This window comes from Cydia strobilella, chromosome 3, assembly GCF_947568885.1.
Source record: "Cydia strobilella chromosome 3, ilCydStro3.1, whole genome shotgun sequence".
NCBI classification, from domain to species: domain Eukaryota; kingdom Metazoa; phylum Arthropoda; class Insecta; order Lepidoptera; family Tortricidae; genus Cydia; species Cydia strobilella.
The window spans coordinates 22,944,433-22,967,007 of record NC_086043.1 but is presented as its reverse complement, the minus strand read 5'-3'; the positions used below and the strand labels follow the sequence as shown (position 1 = coordinate 22,967,007).

General features: G+C 36.0%; 1 protein-coding gene across 6 annotated transcripts in view; it reads right to left on the bottom strand.

The window, feature by feature from the left end:
• Nucleotides 1-22,575, bottom strand: part of LOC134756134 (uncharacterized) — a 142,654-nt gene that overhangs the window by 43,041 nt on the left and 77,038 nt on the right. The gene's annotated exons all lie outside the window — the stretch shown is intronic.

The window sequence follows — 22,575 nt, the reverse complement described above, 5'->3', positions numbered from 1 at the left end:
AGAAAAAAGAAATGCTCTAGAAATCTTTGTTACAGCTATTTACGACCACAATGGAGAATCGTGTGAACTTGTCGAAATAGCTCTTATTAGCTAAACTGAGTTTAATGATCCGTACAAATACGTAATTATGATGATGTGTCATTCTTACATACATCATGTAAGTCGGTACAGAGAAAGGTGTTTATCAGTACGGTTTTTACTCACTATTATTTTTAGTCGTTTTTGGCGACATGTTTCGGATTCTTTGGGAATCCATCCTCAGGCACGAGTGTCCGCGGCGGTTGTGCGTCGTTCCCAAAGAATCCGAAACATGTCGCCAAAAGCGACTAAAAATAATAGTGAGTAAAAACCGTACTGATAAATATTTTGAAATATGTCTCACGATAGTCTAAGTGCGATTACAGAGAAAGGTGTTTAGATTACTTAGATTACTCGCTAAAACATGTCCTTTAAGAGCGTGTAGATTTTTATGTTTTCCAAAAAAGACGAATTTAGATATCTTGAAAACGGATTTCGATTCCCGTACAAAATATGAGAAGCTTCCGCATTTTAGCAATGTGAAAATTTCTCAATTTTGGAAATTTTCCGAACACACATCAGTAAATAAAAGCATTTTCATAAGTTAAAGAAAAGATTTAAATATATAGGTACAATTCTCTACAGCAAAATGTAAATATCATCATCTTCATCTTCCTCGCGCTGTCCCGGCATTTTGCCACGGCTCCATGGGAGCCTGGGGTCCGCTTGGCAACTAATCCCAAGAATTGGCGTAGGCACTAGTTTTTACGAAAGCGACTGCCATCTGACCGTCCAACCCAGGGGGGAAAACTAGGCCTTGTCGGGATTAGTCCGGTTTCCTCACGATGTTTTCCTTCACCGAAAAGCGACTGGTAAATATCAAATGATATTTCGTACATAAGTTCCGAAAAACTCATCGGTACGAGCCGGGGTTTGAACCCGCGACCTCCGGATTGCAAGTCGCACGCTCTTACCGCTAGGCCACCAGCGCTCTCACAGCAAAATGTAAATAAATGTCAACAAAATGTCACGGAAACATTCGCTTTTTTCTTACATTCACACTTTTTTATAAACGTTTCAAAAACTATGACGTCAATGCCGAAAAACTGGCAAAAACAATACCAGTATTCAACTGTATAATGTGCATTATGTCGTTGACATAAGATATATTCTTCTCAAAATAAAATTGACTTAATAGGTACCTAACCTATATCCCCGCTATACTTACTCAACCTTATATCTGCAACACTCATTTGATGACAAAAACACCCGTATTCCGAATGAAAGAAAAGCGACATTTCCATCAAATGATTGTTGCAGATATGAGGTTGGGTAAGTATAGCGACGATATGCCATAATAGTCTGTGCAAAGTACAAGGAGAACGAATTGCCATAAAAAAAAACCTGTATTTTAAGTCGATATTGACCTTACAAGTAGATTTCTTTAACATTAACAACTTAAATTGAGAAAAAAAACGGATAAGTGCGAGTCGAAATCGCCCACCAAGGGTTGTTGTTATAGCGGCAACAGATACATCTGTGAAATTTTTAACTAGATACAGCCTGGAGACAGACAGACGGACAGTGGTCTCAGTCATAGGGTCCCGTTTTTACCCTTTGGGCACGGAACCCTAAAAACAACTTTTTGCCCTATAGTAACAAGGCACACAAGGTAATTCGATTCGCATCATAAAAATATCGAGACCACTTGGTTTCCGTAATGAAAGTTATCCTCGGTCCGTAATAACCCAGGTAGCATTTATACGTCATTATGACGTCAGCGACGTCTTTATGACGTCATTATTACAACATTATGACGTCGCTGACGTCACTTTGCTACCTGGGAAAAGTAATGATCATCTCTGGGGCTCAAGCTATCCCTAAATCAAATTTTATTAAGCGGTTAAAGCGTGAAGAGGGTATCTATCATACAGATAAACAGAGTACTTTTCAAGAAGAAACAACAAAACATTCTCCTAGACTGTAAACAGGTAGAAGTATATAGGAGCAAATACCTAGGGAATCCATGCACACTAAAGGAAGCAACTAGCAACCTGAAGACCTTTCTAGGCTTCGTGGAGGAGCTGGGGTGGTTAGAGTAGCGCTACCTCGTTTCACGCAAAATAGGCACATTGGATGTCGAGTTGCGGAAAATGCCCAGCAAAACTAACTAACTAACTTTCAATTTTTATTTTTTTATTAGCCTACATTGGTGTCCCACTGCTGGGCAAAGGCCTTCCCTCGTTATTAATACATACAAAATATTAGGAGAGAATACAAGAAGGAAATGGCGTACTTACTCTTGTATTGGAAGCCAACGGGCCAATTCGAACAACGATGTAGATATCAACTAGATATGAAACAGAAACGATAACGAGATATTTAAGAAAGTCATGTCAAATTTGGCATTACCGCGATTCCGAATGTCCTCTTGAACGATCTCTTCTCTTTTCTCCGGTGTGTCCTAGTTCTAAGTTAGCTCCTAGTCATTAGTTAATTTGCATGTTAATTTGTTTTGTAATAGCACTAACATTATTTTTATTAGCTATGTAAGTTACTAACACATATGGATGTATTAGGCCTGAAATAAATGACAATTTAATTTAATTTAATTTAATTTAATTTTAAGATTTGCTTAAGATATCCGATGGATATCCCAAAACGTCACAATAATTGTAGTGTGAAATGACAATTGGTTTTTCGAATCGAACTGCAAAAGATAACTAGTTGAGAACTAAACTATAACGTATCTATTAGATCTCGTATCTAGTAATGATCACGTTGTTCGAATTGACCGGCGAGACTCATTTTGGATCATCACGTCAACCAAGTAAGTACAAGCCCAAGTAGCAAAGTGACGTCAGCGACGTCATAATGACGTAACAATTACGTCATTATGACGCCATAAAGACGTCGCTGACGTCATAATGACGTACAAATGCTACCTGGAAAGGAAATAAGGGTAACAAAATAGTAAAGAGAAACTTATATCCTTGCATAAAACCTTATAATGAATAGACGTATTGTTCAAGTGATGGTACGCAATCATGATTTCCCTCACGATATCCTCAATTTAAAGTTTATCCTTCATTAAGTCACGATAGATGAGTATAGATTAAATAATGATTGCTCATCCATTTGACTATTCATTTCCGATACACAAGCGAGGTATGCTTATTAATTTTATACTTTTTATAACCTTTTTGGGAAAATTAATTGTGTAGTTTTCAAGCAAAAGGTACCAGAGTGTCGCTTGCCATAAAGACGCTCTGGCAGGTTTTTCGTATAGAGATACAAGAAATTTTCGTACTTATGGTAAGCGACAATGTGCTGGTACCTTTTGATTGAAAACGTCACAATTCATCACAGTTGGAAGACGTGTAATGTAGGTATCTACAAATCAAGCATTTTTGCAACAAATTTAGTAGTAGTAGTGTAGTATAAATCACTTTATTGTACAAAAAAAAATGTTAACATGAAATTCATATAAATTTAGGTACAAAGGCGAAATTTTGCTAAGATTGATTAATTTAAGGAGGAGGAGACTGCTTAACATCAGGCGGGCCGTATGCTTGTTTGCCACCAACGTAGTATAATAAAAATTTTTTTGCAAATTTCGTTAAGAGTTTAATTGTTCATGTTTATACGTATGATTTTATTGTTGACTGTACTTAGTAATAGGATCCGGTCTTTACCCTTTGGGTACGGAACCCTTAAAATGTAACGGGAAGACAGATGCCACGAAAAGTCATGTGACTATTTACATACATTATTTAAGTTTCGACTGGCTTTTTCTCTCAACGATTATGTCATCTTGGCTAAGCACCCAGGCATCAATTTGCGCGACTTTTTTCTTTGCATGAGCAAGACGAGTACGGATGGGAGTAAAAAAGTCTTGCGGATTGATGCTCTAACACTGACGTAATATTAAACGGCCTTGCCCCCGGTCGTCGTAAGTATATTAGTTGTAACTTGTTGTAATTCGTGTCACGTTATCGAGTAATAGTTAAGGCCGTTCCATCGGTTTGCCGCTGTCTCTGTCACATTTCGCAAGAAAGAACGGGAAAGATCATGCGCGCCAAGTGTCAATTTTGATCGAATTTTGTCGATTTTTATTTATTTTAAAAACGTTACCCTACAATATCGAAATTCGAAAGCTATGAAATTACTATGTAAGTTAAGATTGTTTTTTTCTTCTTTTTTTGTTTATAGTATCACATAATAAATAACCGAGTAAAGTTGGATTAAAAGTCCGAGTTAGAGGTTACTTTGGGAATTAATTGTATCGAGCGAAGTGTCATAATTCGTGTATCGGAAGCTATGATATTAAAGATAATATAGTCAAGAACTACATATATTTTTTCCACGTCTACGAATATCAACGCCTCTTAGAAAAACAGGATCATATAAGGAGATTTTTCGCCTTCTGGCTCAGGGAACCACCTTAACTTACGGGCCAATTGGAACAATGATGAAATTAATTTAAATTAAATTAATTAATTTCATATCAACTAGATATGAAACAGAAACGATAAGATGTCAAATTTGACATTTCCGCGATTCCGAATGTCCTCTTGAACGATCTCTTTAAGATTTGCTTAAGATATTTACTTAGACATCCGATGGATATCTAATGTATATCCCAAAACGTCACAATAATTGTAGCGTGTAATGACAATTGGTTTCTCGAATCGAACGGCAAAAGATAACTAGTTGAGAACTATAGTACATTATTGTCGAGGTTCGGAAGTAGCTACTTGCTAGCTGAGGATTCGTTTTAAACGGACGACCTTGGGAGTCCGTTTAATTGAATCCGAAGCCAGCAAGTAGCCTTCCAGCCGAGTCATATATAGTGCTTTTCTCAAAAATGGCGCAATAAATACAAATATAATAGAAATATTTTACAGAAGCAACGTTCTTATGTATATATTTTCACAGAAAAAAGTAATAAGATTTGCTTTGCCGCCGTTTTATTTTTTAATTAAAAATAGAAGTGTATTTTTCTGCTGAAAATACGCCAACCTATTTGAGACACCTGAATAGACGCGGTGCCAACATTATAATTATAAGTACTGATCATCTGTTTGGCTGTTTAATGGACCTATGCCTGCATTTGATATGGCCACTTCAACTTTTAAAAAGTTTGGAACTCGACAAATAATGGAATTTGTATGCAACATTGCAGTCCCGAAATCGAGACTGCAATGTTTTTAACTTTTTAATTTTTTGACCGACCATAAACAACGCACTTCGCGACCCACTCTTTAACCGGCAACGTCGACTTTGCCGTCCATTTTTGAGAAAAACTATATTGTATCCAGATCTCGTATTGTTCTCGTATCTATCGTATCACGTTGTTCAAATTGACCGGTTACTCGTAAAACTGGCGGTTCACAACCCCAAGTGTAATTTGTGGTATTTTCTATAAAAAGGGACCTTATCGATGTTCCGAAATAAATACAATGACGCGCGACGCTGTGCGGCGTAAGCGCCATCGACAATAAGGTCCCTTTATCCATAGAGTAACTTATACTAGAGCGGTACTGTCATAGTAAATTTTGTAACCCCAGTAAATTCACTGCCATCTGTCGACACACTTTAAAACTAAAAATGAAGATTTATAAAAATACGATAGATTGTATTTAATTACAGATAAATGAATTTTTTTATTTGCATTAATTATTTTTATGATTTTGACCCATGTTCTTTCACTGGTATGCGTTAAAATTGTTAAATAACAAACGAAACCGTCAACGCCATCTATACGATTGTAGGCCAAAACTAGTAGCGCCCTCTGAACGAGAATCAAATTTTCTTGATTTTCGAGGCACGTTTTTTCCTTAGACTGTATCCATCTATTACGGAGTTATATCTTTGCTTTATCATAGAAAATGCCCCAATTTCATTATATAGCGTGACGAGCGTTCGCGTTTGCGTTATGTCTATTTATGTATGGGATTTTGAACAGCCCGCCAAGCGGGACGCTTTAGAAACTCAAAATCCCATACAAAATGACACTTAACGCAAACGCGTACGTCGCGTCACGATATCGAATTAAATTTACACAAGGGGTACTGATAAGGATAGTTTACTGACTAGCTGTGGTTTAGTTTGCTTTGTACGACCTTGTGGTTTAAGGTATTATGTGCAAAGTTTCTAACAAAAATTGTGGTATTTTCTATAAAAAGGGACCTTATTGTCGATGACGCTTACGCCATTATCCATTATTAACGATGCTCCGATAAAAATACAATGCCGCGCAACGCTGTGCGGCGTAAGCGCCATCAACAATAAGGTCCCTTTTCATAGAAAATGCCCCAATTAAACAAACCGTTTCAATGTAAGAATAGAAAACAATGTTTAGGAGTCACGCGATCCTAGCCGCCGCCATACAATCGGAGTAACGCTTTCATTTCAAAACAAAATTCTTGAATTTCTATTTTTGTATGGGATTTTGAACAGCGCGCCAAGCGGGACGTTTTGGAAACTCAAAACCCCATACAAAATGACACTTAACGCAATCGCGTACGTCACGTAACGATATCGAACGAAATTTACATTAGAGGTACTGGTATTATGTAGTTTTCGTTGCTACAAATTGTAATACAATTTTTAGGGTTCCGTACCCAAAGGGTAATAACGGGACCCTATTACTAAGACTCCGCTGTCTGTCTGTCAGTCTCTCACCAGGTTGTATTGTATCTCATGAACCGTGATAGCTTAGACAGTTGAAATTTTCGCAGACGATGTATTTATGTTGCCGCTGTAACAAAAAATAATAAAAACAGAATAAAATAAATATTTGAGTGGGGCTCCCATACAAGCAATTTTTTTGCCGTTTTTTGCGTAATTGTACGGAACCCTTCGTGCGCGAGTCCGACTCGCACTTGGCCGAGTTTTTTGTTCACGTTTGGGACTATGTTCACCTATTTGCGGTGGTGTGTTCTGATTTGACAATGTTTTACTATTTACTATTTATCTTTAATTGGAAGTTATGATGATGTTTTTGTTATATTTTCTGTATGCATGTGCCTAGATTAAGATTCTTTAAACACAATTTAATATTGTTATCGAAAAAATAAAGGAATGGATGAATGAATGAACAAAATTGGAGCGAGTAGAAATTTTACATACTTAAAAAACTTCAACTCGCTCATTGTATGGTGGCAACTAGGATCGCGGGACTCTTAAATCCTTGCTTTTATCTACACTATATGTGGTATTTTAAACGATGCCACGCCATTATAAACGATGCTCCGAAATAAATACAATGCCGCGCGACGCTGTGCGGCGTAAGCGCCATCGACAATAAGGTCCCTTTTCATAGAATGAAAAAATGAAAATGAAAATGAAAATATTTTATTTCATTAATAAAATGTTACATTACAAGGTAGTAGGTTGGGACTTCCTTTTAAGTATATTATACCTGTATCAGGAAGCCCCGCTCCTCCGTAGCAACAAGTAATTTTTAGTTTAACAAAAGCAGAAAGAAAACTTAAGCTAATACAATTTTATCTACATTAAATGTGTATATATATATATATATGTGTGTGTGTGTGTGTGTGTGTGTGTGTGTGTGTGTGTGTGTGTGTGTGTGTGTGTGTGTGTGTGTGTGTGTGTGTGTGTGTGTGTGTGTGTGTGTGTGTGTGTGTGTGTGTGTGTGTGTGTGTGTGTGTGTGTGTGTGTGTGTGTGTGTGTGTGTGTGTGTGTGTGTGTGTGTGTGTGTGTGTGTATGTGTGTATGTGTGTGTGTAGGTGTATGAGATCGTGTGAGTGCAGGTGGTGAGGTGATGTACTAATCGGCACTTCTTATATATAGGTACTGTAAAGCATAGAACTATGTATCGTACTTTTCTTACACAATAGGTATTTTCTTATACAATAGGTACTGTAAAATGTAAAATGTCATATTTTCTTACTTATTATATTAAAACTGATAAGTAGGTACTTTAGAGTTTGAGTTAATATCAACTTAATTTAAAATATCAGAGCCTCTGTCTCCTCGTAGTTAAGTATTTTAAGCCACTCGGTTAATATTTTTTTACATTTATATAGTTGTAAATTGTGTATTGTATAGAAAATGCCCCATATTACAGTAAATGGCTAGTACATATCACTTAAGATATTAAGTTATAATATACTTAAATATCTTGCAACATAAAACCGGTATTTTATAAGCGACATACATCCGCGTGTATTTAACCTAAAAAGTTAAAAACATAACTTCCTGATCCTTAAGTGGTCTTAAAATTCAAAGTATTTTTACTTGTAATGCAAGTTTATTAATATGGCAAGTAAATCGCTCAAGCGTATTAAGTCTGTAACACATCTGCGGCTCGTTTCGACTTGATTTAATGACACGTCGTGATATGATGGCCAAATAGAAACATGCAAAATATGTATGACAGCGAATGGTTTCAGCAAAGCTGTAGGTCGCAGGTTCAAGTCCCGTTGAAGTCAAGGCACAGAATAAATAATAGTACATATATAACAGACAGCCAAACAGACACATTTTCGCATTTATAACTTATAAATGCGAAAATGTGTCTGTTTGGCTGTCTGTTATCTCTTCACGCTTAAACCGCGGAACCGATTTAGTTAAAATTTGGTACATGATAGTTTGTATACACTATACAGATAGTTTGAGCCACGGGGAAGGACAAAATATACTTTTCATCCCAGAACTCATCCCTCAAGGGGTTGAAAAGGGGGGTGGAAATTTGTATGGGGAATCAATAACCGTTTTAGGTGAAAATTGGTATGGGGATAGTTTGAGTTGTGGGGAAGGATATAGAATAATTTTTAATCCCCGAAATTATCCCTTAAGGGTGTAAAAAATGGGGTGGAGATTATAAAGTGGACCAATTTGGGGGTGAAAAAAAAAGCGATTTAAAAGCAGATTTGTTTAAAAATTAAGGTACCCAAATTGGTTAAAAATAACTGTACAGGTACAGTCACCTACAATAATATACTCTTCGAATGCCGCAAAAATACAGGATGAAATTTTAACCTACTATGCAGAGTATGAACGGTGGTTAAAATTTCATCCTGTATATGATACGCTCTTATGGCTCTACAAATAAGATAGTGTCAGATATTTTTGCGGCCTTCGTTGTGTAACATATTATTGCAGGTGCAGGCAGACTGTACACGCATGCGTGTTCAGATGTTTGTGAACACCTTGGCCGCCCTGATATATCTGATGTCTGTACCATACAATCCAAATGTGTACAATTCTTATTTCGACAATCGAAACCGAATATGGGGCATTCTCTATGAAAAGGGAACTTATTGTCGATGGCGCTTACGCCGCACAGCGTCGCGCGGCATTGTATTTATATGGGAGCATCGTTTATAATGGCATAAGCGCCATCGACAATAAGGTCCCTTTTTATAGAAACCACCACATATTTGTAATAACTTCATCAATATGTCACGCGTGCGAACGTGACCGCGCACGCACTAGCTATTTCCGTGAAACTTATCACTAGTCTGAAACTTTGACCTCGTCGTAATTACTATATTTGCAGTATTTTGACTCGTTGCGCAAGCGCAGACAATTTAAATGTACACACGGTGGCTAAATAATAAGTGCATTCCCGTTGTCAGGGAGGTTTTGGGATTATACTGACCAACTTTTACTATGGGACCAACCACGAAATCGGGAAAAAAAAATTACCCTCCCATAGAAAATGGACCAGTTAAAATGTATGAAACAACCAAATTTCATAGTTAAAGTTGCTCAGTGAGTGACACTGGCTCATGAATTAATCAAAAATAGGCGACATATCATCGGAAAGGTTTTTTATAAACTCCATTTTTTTGTACGGCGAGACTTGTCAAATCTGTTTTAAAAAAAACATAAGAAAACTAATAAAAAACTAAAATATCATGACACTAAATCGTCAACAATAAAAAAACCTTCATGATCTGCGACACAGAAACTTAGTATCGAAAAAAACTATATAGTCATGTTTCAACTCACACAACTTTTTTCACACAAAGATTTGGGACTACCTGCCATAGTAAAAGTTTTACAAGTTAGAATAACCTATCCGGTGACATATAATATATAGCTTGCCCTTATTGGTAAAATAAGTCGGCCGGATATAACAGCTGTACGTGGTGATAGCGTTTATTGTAATATGTATTTTTAACTTATCTCTGTCTCTGTCTTTTGTATGTTATATTATATATTAAGGCCGTTCCATCGGTTTGCCGCTGTCTCTGTCACATTTCGCAAGAAAGAACGGGAAAGATCATACGCGCCAAGTGTCAATTTTGATCGAATTTTGTCGATTTTTATTTATTTTAAAAACGTTATCCTACAGTATCGAAATTCGAAAGCTATGAAATTATTATTTAAGTTAAGATTGTTTTTTTCTTCTTTTTTTGTTTATAATATCACATAATAAATAACCAAGTAAAGTTGGATTAAAAGTCCGAGTTCGAGGTTACTTTGGGAATTAATTGTATCGAGCGAAGTGTCATAATTCGTGTATCGGAAGCTATGATATTAAAGATAATATGGTCAAGAACTACATATATTTTTTCCACGTCTACGAATATCAACGCCTCTTAGGAAAACAGGATCATATAAGGAGATTTTTCGCCTTCTGGCTCAGGGAACCGCCTTAATTTTGTTGTTTTTCTTGTTACCTGTCGTGATTGTTTCACCGAATGGTCTCACCGGAAGATCAGCGCTGGAAGTCGCCAGCAACATGCTGAGGTGAGACCATTTCGTGGCACTTTTTCTTTTTATTTATGTTTCTCTGTTTTGTATAATTTTCTATTTGTGTGTGCTAACGAATAAATTATTTCTATTCTATTCTATTCTATTCTATTCTATTCTAAAATTGGCTCATTAGCCCACACTCGTTTGTACTGAAGTAATTATCACATTATTAGATACTGGTAGAATATTTTCACTTTGTTTTGACGTCAATAAGGTAGTGTAATTTTTACCGGTTTACTTTGTAGGTACAACTTGGAAAACGTATTTTAATATTAAGAGTAAAACAAACTATTTGCCTCTATTTTTATCACATGGAAATAGTTGTATGTAGATATACATAGGACCTAGAGGAATATAACTACTGGATTGGCAAGATAACTAATATATATTGGCAATATCAAGCTATTTACTTGGGGAAATCCTGAAGAAAGGCCAGGTCAAGAGCACCCTAAACCGGCGAGCGTGTATGAGGAATGTTATGAAAGTGAAGGAAGCGAAAGAGGTATGTCAGGATTGTAGCAAGTGGAAATCCGTGGTCTCTGCCTACCCCTCCGGGAAATAGGCGTGATTATATGTATGTATGTATTTACTTGCAATATATAATAATTTTGACGACCGGTTTTAAGTATTTATATATTATATATATCGTTGTCTGAGTACCCATAACACAAGCCTCCTTGGGCTTATCTGTGTAAGAACGTCCTATAATATTTATTATTTATTTATTTAATATAAGTACGTAAATGTTTAAAAAAATATATACTTATATACATACTGATATATATAATTATATACTTATGTCTCAGAGAAAAGAAACAATAATTTAAACTGAAAATACTTACCTATTCATTAGGTATCAACAAAGAGAATATAATAAGATAGAGCGGTACTGTCTTCGAAAGGTTGATGAATGAAGAAAATGAATGGGGCAGGGTGCTAGAGCACAGGCTGATAAATATGGGTGCAGTGAAAGAAATATGTATGGATGAAGTAAGAACGGCTGTGAGAAGTATGAAAAATGGAAAATCTGTAGGACCAGATGATATACCAGGAGAGGTATGGAAGTTATTGCGTGAGGATGGATGTATGTGGCTGACTTTATTCTTCAATAAGTTGTTGCATGAAGAAACAATCCCCGACGAATGGTGTGACAGTTTGCTGGTGCCCATTTTTAAAAACAAAGGGGATGTACAGGAATGCAACAACTATAGAGGAATAAAGCTCATGTCACATAGCATGAAAATATGGGAAAAAGTGATAGAGAGACGCCTGAGAGATGAGAGTGATATAACACAAAACCAGTTCGGGTTTATGCCGGGGAGAGGTACAACAGACGCCATTTTTGCACTTCGCCAAATGTGCGAAAAATACAGACATGCTAAAAAGAACCTGCATATGGTGTTTGTTGACCTCGAAAAAGCATACGATCGAGTACCCCGAGAGGTTTTGTGGTGGGCTCTGAAAGAGAAATGCGTGCCTGGGAAGTATGTGGAGCTAATCCGGTCAATGTACAACCGATGTTGTACACGCGTCCGGTCAGCAGCTGGCACCACCGACAGGTTCAGTGTCACAGTAGGCTTGCACCAGGGATCGGCTTTAAGCCCTTACCTCTTCCTGCTAGTTATGGACGCACTGTCATCGGACATACAGGAGGAGGCACCTTGGTGTATGCTGTTTGCTGATGACATTGTGCTTGTAGGTGAAAACGAACTAGAGGTGCAGAGCAGACTTGAGAAATGGCGGCAAAAATTGGAGAATGTTGGCCTAAAGATCAGCAGATCTAAAACAGAACACATGTTCTGCGATTTTGGCGGTCTCTCCAGTTTTGCTGCCATAGAACTCGATAGCGTTACATTGCCGGTCTGCTCCGACTTCAAGTACCTCGGTTCGCTCGTACAGTGCGATGGCGATATTGACCGCGACGTGAAAAACCGGATTAGCACAGGATGGATGAAATGGCGACAGGTTACGGGAACCATTTGTGACGCCCGTATGCCCCTTCGGTTGTAGGGTAAAATTTATAAAACGATCATAAGACCTGTCGTCATGTATGGATCAGAGTGTTGGGCCCTAAAGGTGAAGGATGAAAAGAGATTGCATGTAGCGGAGATGAGAATGTTAAGGTGGATGTGTGGCGTGACGAGAATGGATAGGATAAGGAATGAGTATATAAGAGGAAGCCTGAAAGTTGCACCCATAACAGAAAAAGTAAGGGCAAATCGCCTAGCATGGTACGGGCATGTGATGCGGAGGGATGAAAGTCATGTGACGAGAAAGGTATTAAGAATGAATGTGGAGGGAAGTACGAGGAGAGGAAAACCGAGGAAAAGGTGGATGGACTGTGTGAAAGATGATATGAAACTAACGCAAGTGAATGATGAGATGACGGGTGACAGAGATGTATGGAAGAAAAAGACATGCTGCGCCGACCCCAAGTGAATGGGACAAGGGCAAGCGAATGATGATGAGAGCGGTACTGTCATAGTAAATTTTGTAACCGCTGTAAATTCACTGACATCTATCGACATACTTTAAAACTAAAAATGAAGATTTATAAATAATTGTAAAAATTTAACAAATGTATTTAAATATGGATAAATGATTTTTTCATTTGCATTATTTATTTTTATATGATTTTTTTGACCCATGTTCTTTCACTGATATGCGTTAAAATTATAAATAACAAACGAAACCGTCAACGCCCTCTATACGAGAGTAGGCCAAAACTAGTGGCGCCATCTGATCGAGAATCAAATTTTCTTGATTTTCGAGGCACGTTTTTTCCTTAGACTGTATCCATCTATTACGGAGTTATATCTATCTTTGGTATTAATATTCATTTGTAAGTAAGTACCTACGTAATGAAATCTCTTTCCATCAGGTGTGACTAGGGCCAATTGCCGATCAGTTTATAATAAAAAAAAAAAAAAGGCAACAAGGCCCATATTACATATACCTTTTATAGACTAACATACATATAAATTATAATAGTATAGTAGTGTAGGCATTTGAGAAGATTATCTATACCTATAACAACAATTCAGCTTGAATTTTTGCAAAAAAAAAGAAATATACCAAAAAACATCAACTCGCAATACTCGTTTAAGAAAAAATACTTACTGGGGTAAATCATACTTAGTTGGAACCAATGTCCTTATTGATTAGACTAACGTGTCGCCCCACAACAGGTGTCCTCCCCTAGTCATATCTAAAGCCAAAAAGGAAACGGAAGAAAACCTTCAAAAATATCGGGGTTCCTAATAAACAAAATAGTTGTAAACAAAATAGTTAAACTGTGGAATGAACTCCCATCTTAAAGGCCGGCAACGCACTTACAACCCCTCTGGTGTTGCGGGTGTCCATGGGCGGCGGTAATAGCTTACCATCAGGTGATCCGTCTGCTCGTTTGCCTCCTTTCATTAAAAAAAAAGTTGACAGTATACATGTTTTTGTTGGGTTCTCAGACTATTTTGTGTAAGAAAAACACTGCGTTATGTTTTTGACACAACAATTTTACGTAAGACAATGCTGAAATTCCACCTTTTCAGCAAGTCATTGGTAAAGAAAATATTACTCATATGCATTGTCATTTCAGCGTTATTAATAAGTATAGATCTCCCAGACAAAACAGTAAACATACCTAAACGTCAAAACAACCGTTAAAATGTAGTCAACAGACAAATCACTAGTCCTATTCACGAAACACTTCTTACCACTGTTCAAATTGGCTTTTATTGTTAATTCCGCTATAGGCAACTCTTTATCATGCGCTAAGTTACATTATCAGTAACGTCACAGCCACCTGTTTAAACTCATACCACAAAACACTATTCACTCCACAAAATAACCTCAAAACAAAATAAAACTGGCTTAAAACTAAACACACGAAGAATACTGGCTGGAAACTAACTAAACTTACTTTTTTAAAAATTTAAAAGAAATGGAATTCGAAATTTGAATTCGCGTTGGCGCGAAAATGCGAGGCGCGCGGGACGCGCGTTGCGTGCCGGCTGTGAGACGTTAATGCGAAGTACCGGGCCGGTTTGACTGATGATAAGTTAACTGGTTGTTTAAACGATCGGAAGATGGTTAATTAGGCAGTTAAAAGGTTTGTGATGTAAGTGACATGTTTACACGATGGGTTTGATTAGTTATTTGTAGTGTGTTTTAATGATAATTATATTGTAAGTTTTTTTAGAAAATATCAAAATATATATAAATACAAAAAGGGCTTTGACTGTTGGAGTTACGCTTATTTGTCATCGTCATATTTACTAGAGTCTGGCTTATGAAAATTGAACCTGAAAAAAAGCGGCAATTTAAAAAAATCTGTAGCAGGCGGCTCTTTGGTTACAAGGATTGCATAACTTTTATACTTTTTATAATTTTCATATTCTAGAAATCATAAAAAGTATAAAAATGCTACAAATTTTTTGAAATTGCCGCGTTTTTTCAGGTTCAACTTTCATTAGCCAGACTATCTAAGTATTCCGTACTAATAAACCTTAGTACTTTTCAAACAATTTTTATAAAGCCGAAAGAATCTTACAATTTATGTCTAATTTAATATCCCAATTGGACATAACTTGCACAGGGCATCTCGCTCGTATTTATACACTCAATGGTGCAAGCGAGATGCGCTGCGAATAACAACATACCAACAACAATAGTGACAGCTTATAATACCAATATATATCGAATCGATATATATTGATATTTTTGTTTACAACGACGGATTAACGGACGGACGGATAATAATGAGTAAAAATCGTGAAAGTTTAAATCAGTGTATTGATATTTTTGATTAGCAAATCGCTATCCATCAAAGTCCATGATGCCTTAGAAGTCGCAAGGGATCGGAAAGCCTGGAAATCTGCCATCCGGAACAATTAGCTCCACGTAAGTCACAACTCAGCACTGAGGAGAACGAAGCAAGGAGTATATTGACATTAATAAACTGAATTAAATAACAGGTTTTTAGAGTTCGAAGTAGTCAGCTTCTGATTTATCGTGATCGTTGCTTACAACAATGTAACTGAATTAGTATGTTACAATGTAACTTGTAATAAATTGAAGCTCCATGCGGTACTGTAACCGGATCGGGTTTTAAGGTAGCATTAAGTTATAGTCATATAAAATTAATTTAAGTCTAGGTCTTTATTGAATGTCTCGGCCTAGCTGATATTTTTTTTGTAATAAAGTTAATTTAAGAGTTGGTTGATATGTCTAAGTATCCTTGAATAGAGTTTAAATAAAATTGCTGCTAGTTTTATTTGCTTGCATATTACATGTGCGTAAATAAAATTAAGATACAATCTAGAGGCTATTTTACGCTTCCCTATTGGGAAAATGGCGCACGCAATGTCCACAAATTTGGAGGGATGAATAATAAATAATAAGTGAGTGACTGATTTCGTCATAAATTTATACATATGTAATGAATGAGTTATATTTTGTCTATAAAAATATTTTTGCTTTGATTTATTTGTAGATATACCAATATAAAAAGCGGTGTAAGTTTTTCAATTAGTCTAGTCAGGCCATCAAAATATTTTAACAAAAGAGCAGCAAATTAAAAATAAATAAAAGAATGTGCCATCGAACTGACCAGACTATCAAATAATCCTTTATAATATAGAGACACTAAATCTGCTTAGGAAAGTGTATAATATGAATTCTTATGCTAACTTCCAGAGGTGTAATGAAAATTAAGGTTTAGATACTTACATTTATAAACGAACAACAAGCTTAATAACAGTGCTACCATTTCTATTCAAATGAAATTGTTGTTGTTTTGTAAGAACTCACTTTGTCGTATTCAGCATAGGAATGTGTTCATTACGCCAAGCTACATTAAACGGGCGAATTAATATAATACAGTCCGTCAAATTTAGAATTTTGAGATTCGTCGTGGGTGGTATTCAGTTAATTTAGTTACGAGTTCAATGATTAGTAGTGTGCGATCTTATTATAATTTAAACGTGTATAATATTAACAGGGATGACACATGTTGAATTTTATAACAAAATCTAGTAAAATAAATCTTATATACATTTATTTACATACAAGATATATACAGTGGTACTACGTAAACGAAATTAATAACTAGCTTAAATCTAAAATAGGCCCTTGAGGCATTGTACCAAGGATGCTGGCGGCATTTCCCCGCTGTATCGCAATGCTGATACGTTGTGCGAGAAAGCCGCCAGCTCTTCGGTCACCAGTTACGTCAACCAGACGCTTCGCGATTTCTGCAAACAACTTATGCGCGCTGGGACCCCATGGACCTAGAGTTTCAACTCCAAAAATTAATTAATTTAAACTATATTTAGGTACATCTATCAGTTGAGATACTTTTGAGAAAATGGATTGGACTGTATTTTTAACTTGTTTTATTTAGTAAGCACACAAAACAGATAATATTTATTACACGAAATATTGTTTTAAGTACAGGTTTTGGTCGGGAATGCTACCCAAAGCATGTATGCTCAACATGAAAAGCGAAAACTACAAATACACTAAATTACACAATAAAATACAATTAAACAATTTTGGGTACTGGACACAAGGGATGAAACAAGTTATAAAGCTACTAAGAAAGATTTTTTGAATTTTGACCCCTAATTAATGATATGAAAATAAGGTTAAAGGTTTGATTGACTTCTAAGAGAAACGAAATTGGAAAAAAAATGTTGGCATGTAGGAATAACATTGCCATTTAACAAAATAATCTTTAAAAGTAGGTAAACATCTTTCAGGTCACTCCGCTCTGGCCAATTATTTAATCCACTTAATTCCGCGCCTAATCAAGCATTAATCGTCACAGTGACGAACTGAAAAGTTGCAAACCTGTCAGTTAATCCTAAATCCCCGGTTAATCCAGCAATGTTAATTATGTGCCACCGGGCCTCCGTTTTCCCGGTATTTTCTCGCAAGAAATAAACAGACGTTCTTCTTAATTACGCGTACGCTCGCTAATTAGGTTTTATTGTGTTAATCCGAATTATAGTCTTGTCCTAAGTTAAGTTGTACACTTTAAAGTTGTAATGAGACGAATGTGTATGACCACTTATTTATAAAAGTGGATACAAGAATTATTAAAAATATTTATTACTACATACAAAGATATATATAACTCCGTAATAGATGGATACAGTCTAAGGAAAAAACGTGCCTCGAAAATCACGAAAATTTGATTCTCGATCAGATGGCGTCACTACCTTTGGCCTACTCTCGTATAGAGGGCGTTGACGGTTTCGTTTGTTATTAAACAATTTTAACGCATATCAGTGAAAGAACATGGGTAAAAATCATAAAAATAATTAATGCAAATAAAAAAAATCACATCCAAATTTAAATACATTTTATCGTATTTTTATAAATCTTCATTTTTAGTTTTAAAGTGTGTCGATAGATGGCAGTGAATTTACTGTGGTTACAAAATTTACTATGACAGTACCGCTCTATCCTATTCCTATTATATCCTCTTTGCTACATAGTATAAAACAAAGTCGCTTTCCGCTGTCTGTCTGTCCCTATGTATGCTTAAATCTTTAAAACTACGCAACGGATTTTAATGCGGTTTTCACCTATCAATAGAGTAATTCTTGAGGAATGTTTTAGTGTATAATTTGTAAAGGTGTAACCCGTGCGAGGCCGGGGCGGGTCGCTAGTGTTAAAATATAATATTCTTGCATTGTATAAGTACTTATATGCGAAGGGTTCTCCTCCCATAGAAAATTTTAATTTCGCGCTTTTTACTACTGAAAAATTGGGTGTTCCATAGTAACTATATATATATTTTTGGAATACTTTGAACAATTTTGTCTTTAAACCAGGGCTCGGAACCGGTATTTTTTTAAAACCCCGAAATAGCCCAATATTTGTTTTTTTTAATGCTCATTACGTAGGACTGAATCATGTATTTAGGAAACAATTTTGCATTATTAAAACGTCCCATTAAAAATGAAATTATAAACAAAAGAACGAAAAAGAACGTAATAATACCGGTATTTTTGTATGGAGCAAATACCGGTTTCCGACCCCAGCCCTGCTTTAAACGTCTATTATTAGTAACTTTAGTGTTGATGATAAACCACATGGCAAATAGTATCTCAAAAACGAATGTGTTTTCAAAGAGATACTTTTAAAGTCAATTTCGTTCTTAGTAAAAATCTCTATACATAGTGACCTAATTTCATTGCACTTGAGAGTGACGTTATCAACGCACTACACAAAGATAACAGTCTGTTGACTTTATATTTGCTTTGGTTTGTTTTGGCTAATGCTCTCATACTCGTATTAGTTGTCTGTTCCTATGTTTACAGATGGCTGAAGTAAAAATTGTGTCGTTTTCAAGCAAAAGGTACCAGATTGTCGCTTACCATAGACGCTCTGGCAGGTTTTTCGTATAGACATAGAGTAACTTATACTAGAGCGGTACTGTCATAGTAAATTTTGTAACCACAGAAAATTCACAGCCATCTATCGATACACTTTAAAACTAAAAATGAAGATTTATATAAATACGATAAAATGTATTTAAATATGGATAAATGATTTTTTTATTTGCATTAATTATTTTTATGATTTTGACCCATGTTCTGTCACTGATATGCGTTAAAATTGTTAAATAACAAACGATACCGTCAACGCCATCTATACGACAGTAGGCCAAAGCTAGTAGCGCCCTCTGAACGAGAATCAAATTTTCTTGATTCTCGAGGCACGTTTTTTCCTTAGACTGTATCCATCTATTACGGAGTTATATCTATCTTTGGTTTTCAAAGAGAAACTTTTAAAGTCAATTTCGTTCTTAGTAAAAATCTCTATACATAGTGACCTAATTTCATTGCACTTGAGAGTGACGTTATCAACGCACTACACAAAGATAACAGACTGTTGACTTTATATTTGCTTTGGTTTGTTTTTGCTAATGCTCTCATACTCGTATGAGTTGTCTGTTCCATGTTTACAGAAGGATGAAGTAAAAATTGTGTTGTTTTCAAGCAAAAGGTACCAGATCGTCGCTTACCATAGACGCTCTGGCAGGTTTTTCGTATAGACATAGAGTAACTTACACTAGAGCGGTACTGTCATAGTAAATTTTGTAACCACAGAAAATTCACTGCCATCTATCGACACACTTTAAAACTAAAAATGAAGATTAATAAAAATACGATTAAATTTAAATATGGATAAATGATTTTTTTATTTGCATTAATTATTTTTATGATTTTGACCCATGTTCTGTCACTGATATGCGTTAAAATTGTTAAATAACAAACGATACCGTCAACGCCATCGATACAGTAGGCCAAAGCTAAATAGTAGCGCCCTCTGAATGAGAATCAAATTTTCTTGATTTTCGAGGCACATTTTTTTTCTTAGACTGTATCCATCTATTACGGAGTTATATCTATCTTTTTATAGATATACAAGAAATTTTCGTACTTATGGTAAGCGACAATGACTTTTTGATTGAAAACGTCCCAAATACTATTCACGTTGAAATTTGTTCTAAAATTGGAAGTCGTTAAACACATGATGACATCTGCTGTGCTGTGCCCTACCACAGAAAGCGAGATGACATTCACAGTGCCCATACCTCTCTTTTGGACGTAGTTGAAGGACATACCCAGGTCATACATACACTGTAACTTTACAATAAGATCCCAACGAACATAAAAAACGCTCGCACCAACTTAGGATTCTAAAACTGAAGTCGTTCCTAATCCAAAAGGCCTTTTATTCCGTAGCTGAATTATTTTGTACGTAGTTGAAGGACATACCCAGGTCATACATACACTGTAACTTTACAATAAGATCCCAACGAACATAAAAAACGCTCGCACCAACTTAGGATTCTAAAACTGAAGTCGTTCCTAATCCAAAAGGCCTTTTATTCCGTAGCTGAATTATTTTGTACGTAGTTGAAGGACATAACCAGGTCATACATACACCTAAACTTTACATTAAAATCCCAACGAACATAAAAAACGCTCGCACCAACTTAGGGTTTATACTAAAACTGAAGTCGTTCCTAATCCAAAAGGCCTTTTATTCCATAGCTGAATTCTTGGATGAATAGCGAAAAATCTCCTTATATGATCCTGTTTTTCTAAGAGGCGTTGATATTCGTAGACGTGGAAAAAATATATGTAGTTCTTGACTATATTATCTTTAATATCATAGCTTCAGATACACGAATTATGACACTTCGCTCGATACAATTAATTCCCAAAGTAACCTCTAACTCGGACTTTTAATCCAACTTTACTCGGTTATTTATTATGTGATACTATAAATAAAAAAAGAAGAAAAAACAATCTTAACTTAAATAATAATTTCATAGCTTTCGAATTTCGATATTGTAGGGTAACGTTTTTAAAATAAATAAAAATCGATAAAATTCGATCAAAATTGACACTTGGCGCGCATGATCTTTCCCGTTCTTTCTTGTGAAATGTGACAGAGACAGCGGCAAACCGACGGAACGGCCTTTATTGTGTTTAATGACATTCTTAAAATTTTATTCTAGTATTTTTCCTTGTAATAATGTATTTATGTTTTGACATCCATCTTCCATATGTCCCTAATTGTAACACTGACAATGTATGATTGGTACAAATAAATAAATATGAAATAAATATGAAATACATGGCTCTTTAAATAAGTATAGTAAATAAGTAACTAAAGATACAAGTGTAGAAACACATGCTACCCAGGTAGCAAAATGACGTCAGGGACGTCATAATGACGGCATTATTACGTCATTATGACGTCGCTGACGTCATAATGACGTATAAATGCTACTGGGGTAGGGCATTGAAACAATCATAAGTTACCTGCACACGTTAGGTGTGGTAATCGATTTGATTCGATTTCGAAACTTACCTACAATGTATCAAACACGTTTAAATTCACGTGTTTGATCCTTATTTATTTATTTATTTTTTAAACTTTATTGCACATAAAAAGTGTACAACAGGCGGACTTAATGCCATTATAGGCATTCTTTACCAGTCAACCATAGGGCTAAACAGAAAAGCGTCAAGGTGGGTGCACTGACAGAAAAAAACCATTTTTTTTTATGAAATAGGAGGCAAACGAGCAGACGGATCACCTGATGGTAAGCGATTACCGCCGCCCATGGACACCCACAACACCAGAGGGGTTGTAAGTGCATTGCCGGCCTTTAAGATGGGAGTACGCTCTTTTCTTGAAGGTTTGAAGGTCATATCGGAGCGTAACTTTTGAGCGAAGTAAAACTTCTGCATGCATAATATAGGTATAATAATATGCTTAATTATACCTTATGACTATGAGTACCCTAAATATATATATATTTAAGTGGTCCTTGTGTATTTTTAAGGGTTCTTTCGTCAATTTTGTGTATCTATTTTATTAATAGACAGCAGGTCATGAAGTTAGGTCATTAATTTTTTACAAATTCTACATAGAAATATAAATAAATGTTGTTTTTACATTCCTTAGCCATATTGTGCGAGGTGACTAGGTCTTACAGCGGTGTCAGCATGGTTGCATTTTTATCACCTGTCACTGTGTCATTGTATCATCACTTTCACACTTACATACTTGTTAAGGGGCCCACTGACTATCAGTCCGCCGGACGATATCGGCGTGTCAGTTAAGGGGCCCACTGACTATCAGTCCGCCGGACGATATCGGCCTGTCAGTTAGAACAAAAATTTGACAGCTCCGAACAACTGACAGGCCGATATCGTCCGGTGGACTGATAGTCTGTGGGCCCCTTTAGAACAAAAATTTGACAGTTCCGAACAACTGACAGGCCGATATCGT